Source organism: Gossypium raimondii, chromosome 3 (assembly GCF_025698545.1).
Source record: "Gossypium raimondii isolate GPD5lz chromosome 3, ASM2569854v1, whole genome shotgun sequence".
In the NCBI taxonomy this organism is placed as follows: domain Eukaryota; kingdom Viridiplantae; phylum Streptophyta; class Magnoliopsida; order Malvales; family Malvaceae; genus Gossypium; species Gossypium raimondii.
In genome coordinates this window covers 44677236-44683168 of record NC_068567.1, presented here as the reverse complement: position 1 = coordinate 44683168, position 5933 = coordinate 44677236, and positions in this window count along the sequence as shown.

The following is a 5933-nucleotide window of genomic DNA, read 5'->3' as shown; positions in this document are numbered from 1 at the left end:
TATGTATGTACAAATGTTATTATATGATGTTGAAGGTATGTTTAGTAATGATACATTCCATTTCTGGTTCAAATGGTAAGACACCATTACTGATTTGAGTAATACAATACTTTCTACAAGCACAAGAGATTGAAGAAAATTAATTGAAAATTGAACAAAATAGAAACAAACAGAAAATAAAGTCACATCTATAACTTCTACTTTTTGCTACTTATCTCTACGTAAAAGTGTACACTAAAAATTACTCAATCTTACATAATTTCCTTGGTAACGGCGCCAACAACTTGATCAACTGCATACCTGCGCATTAAAATAATGATTTTATATAACAATTTTTAAAGCCCAATTTTACTAAAAGTGTATAGTGTCAGTTGTAATATTTATAGTTCTGATGGAATACGAAGTGTTCCAAGGGGTTGAACCTAGAGGAAGAGGCGATTGAGCAATAACTAGCCTGCACAATAGAGTCTAAGCAGCTACTAATACAATTTTATAGTACAACAATTCATAACAAGATAAGTTTGCAAGGAAATTAATATTCTATTCTAGGTACTAAATTGCAAAGAGTGTGAAACTAAATGGAATATCTAATAATTAACCAATAGGGGTTATAAGTGTGTTTATATAGGAAAATATTAAGGTTTTAAGTTCCTAAAATACCCTTAATGCTTTGAGTGCAAGTAAGACATAAAATTTAAGAACATCTGCCAAGATACGGCTGCTAATGGCAGCACTGCATCATGATGTCATCCACGTTGTGTTGCAACACAGGAGGCTGTGTCGCAATACGTACACCCCTATGTTGCCACATGCACCATTGTGTCATAACACAAGGGAACCTGTGTCGCAGCACGCACTATTTCATCCTAAGATTTCTTCTTTTTTTTCCTTTGAAGTTTTGTGCCATGACATGACATGTCTATGTCATGAAACAACTCTCGTTCTTTGCATTATTAGGCCTAAAATGGCACCCTTCACAATCAAATAACCCACTATTCATCCCTAAGGCTCGAGTTGGCCTACGGAGTCGTCGAAACACTTAAAACATGCATAACAATGCTTAGTTTGCTACAAATTAATCTTAAGCTATAAAAACGAAAAATGCAATAAATAAATATAAAATGGCTAGAAAACAAGCTTGTTAAGTGTCGAAATGTACTTAAATTGCCACTGCAATTAGTGGCAAATCGGGACAAAATTGAATAAATTTCAAAATTTTTGTGACTTTGTAATTGATTATGATTTGAGCTGGAATTTAATATTATGTAGTGTCAAATTATTGTCCGTAACTAAAGACGGTGCGGGAATGTCGAAAGGGAGAGGAAAGAATAAAGACGGTTGTGAGTAACTCGACTATTCGGTTTGTATTTCTATAATTCAAATTACTTTAATTATTGCATATTTTCATTATTTAGCATGGTAAGGTATGGAAGTGAGCTAAAATTGGTTATTTGATTTGAAATGGAATATTGTGATTGATTCTCGAGATTGAGGACTAAATTTAATAGAATTGAATATGGTGAAATTTGATGAAATTATAAAATTAGCTTTGAATTTGATTGAATCATGTCATGTTATGTATGGGATGATAACTTGATGGATGAATTGATGATATATTGAGATTGATAGAATGTGAATTGAACATAAAATGAAATTAGATTGTTGGTTACCCTATTAACTGTTCAGGCAGAGTAAGATATAATTGGCATTCTATAAGATAGATTGAGTACGGGTTACTTCAAGTACGTATTAATGACTGTTAGTCACAACTTTTACTTTGGTTATACCAATGAGCGTTTGGCACAATCTTGTTACTTCAAACTTTTCGGTGAGTCGCTAGGTGCCAAATTTGGTGTGTTGGTTGCATCCGTGTATCCATTCAAGTCTGAGTAAGGTTAATAGGGATTAAAAATGTAAAGTTGATAATGGTATATGAATTGAATTGCTATTGTGAAAGATTATGCAAATTGGACAGATTATGCAAATTGGACTTACGAGTCTGAATGAATGAAATGAAATAGGACAAATCAACTAATTCGATTCAGGATATGGTATGTTAATGTGATATATTCATATACTAGTTAATTGAATATGTGTAGAATGAGAAATGAGGTATAAATGGTAATTTATGGCAAGAAGTTGACAATTTGTTTAGATGGAATATCGGTTAGGTGTTTAAAATTGATTTTCCTTGATTTTATTACTTGAATTATAAAAATATCACTAAATTTCATTACTTAGCATGTGGTTTGTTCTCTTCGTGCACAGGTATAGTATATCCTTAATAGTTCGAGTAGAGTTCTAGCATCTAGAAATCGATTCCTGACACAGCAAAGTTTGTATGTGTTTTGTTTTAAATAAGTGGCATGTACCTAGTTGAGTCTTTTTTATTTAGGACTATACTTATGTTCAATTATCCTTTGAATTCAAAGTATATATGAGTATTTATATCGATTTCATAACTGGTTTGATATGCACTTAGGTATTTAAGTATAATTGGCATGGCAATTTGAATATACATGCTTAAAATTGAGGTGATTATGCTTGATGGTAGAATTAAATGTGTTGTGGCCTTAGTTGATAAAGTGAATAGATTGTTGTTGTGTCATGAATGATAGATTAAACATTGGACTAGGGTTGAATGAAGGATTTGAGTGATTTTACTGAATTCAAAGTATATATGAGTATATATATGGATTTCATAACTGGTTTGATATGCACTTAGGTATTTAAGTATAATTGGCATGGCAATTTGAATATACATGCTTAAAATTGAGGTGATTATGCTTGATGGTAGAATTAAATGTGTTGTGGCCTTAGTTGATAAAGTGAATAGATTGTTGTTTTGTCATGAATGATAGATTAAACATTGGACTAGGGTTGAATGAAGGATTTGAGTGATTGTACTGTTGTTATATGTTACATTGTGGATTGATTAAATTAGGATTGTGTTAAAAACTTATTTGGTAAGTTGTAGGTTTGTAACCAAATAGAAACTGTAGAAGCAATATGTGATGCCACGATGTCACACATATGTCATCACGACGAGATGTGAACTCCAGGCCACAGCACAATAAGGAACCCTGTCACCGCGACGAGACCAAGTCAGTATGTCACGTCGCAATCAGGAACTACCTCACGTAGCTATGTTAGTCTTGAGTTTTAAATATCGTAAAATTTAGTCCCGATTCGGTCTCGGGTTAACATTAAAGCTTTCTTAAGCTTGTATAAGACCCGAGAATGTTTACTTATCATGGTTTTTTTTTCTTTTAATGTTCATATTTGAATATTAAAATAGGTTGGATTGTATTTATTTTGATCGTTGTTGCTTCGACAATGAATGTGGCATCTCATAGCTCGGATCTGGTGATCAAGTCGGGTTATGGGGTGTTACAGTTTTAAATTTTAAGTTGTAGTAAAACCCTATCTTTCTAAATCTGAATTATCTCAATTTAAATATAATAGCTTCAAACACTTGTTTTATATTTTGGATATGTCCTTATATGTATCCAATGATCTAAAATTATCTCTAGTTATATTTTAAATCTTTCAAAATGATTCCAATTTGAGTCAGAAAATATTAGCATGTTGTGGAATGGATGTCTTTCTAAAAGAAAATTTTGGGTTTAGGCTATGAAATTGTTATTGTAGCATCTCATATTCATACCAATTGTTGAGACAAGTAAGAGATGTTACAATTCTTACCTTGGTTGATTGTTTTTGGCTCCCCCTTTAGTTGTAATACTGTTATTTCGGGAAAATACAAGTCAAGTTTTTTGAAATAAATAAAATGTGATTTATTTGTGTTAGTGGAGAAGGTATTAGGAAACCAGAGAAAATTGAGAAGATTTATATATTGAAAAAGTGTTAATCTTGGGTATAGATAAAATTGTAAGGATGTGAAAATTTTGGGGACAAATGAAAAACTAAAGTATAAAGGATGAAATCGGATTAGTAAGAAAATCTTGAAGGATATGGAATGTAATTACTGCTAATAATTGAGTGGATAAATATTGAAATTTTTGAATTAAAGAAAACGAAAGAAAAGGACAAATGTTATCATAAATCTTAGTCATAAGATGTGTTGGCAAATTGTGAAGAGATCTTAGCCATTGATAGTAAGATTTGATAGGAAGATTTTTTTTAAGTTATCATATTTTATTTCATATTATATTATTATATTATTAACTTATTAAATATATTTTAAATGAGTAAGGAGAATTGATAATTCTAAATTATATAAACTTATTTAGCATCTTTTTACTTAATATTTGAGCAAATTTCCTATATAGTATTAGTAAATTATATAAATTTAATTCATATTAAGACATTGAGTATGATTTTAGCAAGTTTGTAATTTTATTAAATTTTAGAGTTAATTTTGCATTAAATTAATTTATACTGCTACATGTTTAATAAAGTGCTTAATATATTGTAGTGGGACCATGGAATTGAGTAACATGGGAGCAAATTAAATGTCACATATGAACAAGTCATATGGACAACCAGAGCATGATTGGGTTCAGAAATTTGACCTTGACCCAACTGAAGTTGGTTGCTGAAAAGAAATCTAATTGTGTCTTAAATTGGGTCACAAAACTGTCCATCAAGGGGAAGAGAAGCCCAAATTCGGTAAGCATTAAGAGCAGCCCAAAAACCATGTTTTGGGATGATTAAATTAATTTCCTTATACTTTCAAAAAGATAAAAAATTATCCCCCAACTTCCACCACCAAAATTGTCCAACCCATTCCATGAATCAGGGGAGAATCGGTCAACAAATCAACAACTTCCCAACCATGCATCCCACAATTCATGGTCAGCAATGGGAATGAGAAAATCAATGGATTTTCATGCAATCTTCAACAACCTCTCAAGCCCTCCATCCACTATAAATACCCCTTTTCACTTCCTCATCTCGCATCCCTCATCACTCATTCATCTCTCCTTACACAAACCTATGCATTACAAGTTTTTGGCGCTGTTGCTGGAGATGTTCATTTAATCATTATTTGTGAAATTATTTCTTGCAATTTGGTTTATTTATTTTTATTTTTATTTATTTATCTTATATTATTTATTATTTATTTTTTGTGACTTATTTTCAAGTGTTTATGACCATAGATCGAATCATTCATCTACTTCCCATAGACCCTAAAATCGAGTAGACATTTAGACAAAGAAGACTAGAAAGATTAGCCCAAAGACAAGCCACAAAATGGAACTTGAAAATCAAAATGATGTTCAAGGGAATGGAGCCACTAATATTCATAATACAATCTTTATTGCTAATAACAGGAATCGAGCCATAAGGCAGTATACTATTCCACTTTTTAATGAGTTAAATCTAGGAATTATGAGATCGGAGATCAAAGCACCACAAACTGAATTGAAGCCTATGATGTTCCAGATGCTTCAAACAATGGGCCAATTTAGTGGTATGCCTATAGAAGACCCACATTCATTGCGAGATCAAGCATGAGCATGGCTTAATTCGTTGCCAGCACATTCATTTTCAACTTGGAAAGAATTACCTAAACTCTTTCTAATAAAGTATTTCCCACTTAGGAAAAATGCTAAGTTGCGGATGATGAATCCCTATAAAAGGCATAGGAAAGATTCAAGGAGTTACTTCGTAGATGTCCTCACCATGAGATTCCACATTGCATCTAGTTAGAGACGTTTTATAATGGTCCCAATGCACAAACAAGGTTGGTGGTAGATGTTTCTGTGAATGGTGCTCTCTTGTCGAACTCTTATAATGAGGCTTACGAAATCATTGAAAGAATAGCCAGTAACAATTACCAGTAGCCTACAAATCAAGCAGCTTCAGGAAGATGAGTAGCCAGAATGCATAAAGTAAACGCCCTCACTTCACTCTCAGCTCAGGTATCTTCTATCTCTTCAATATTAAAATAGTTTACTACTAACTAT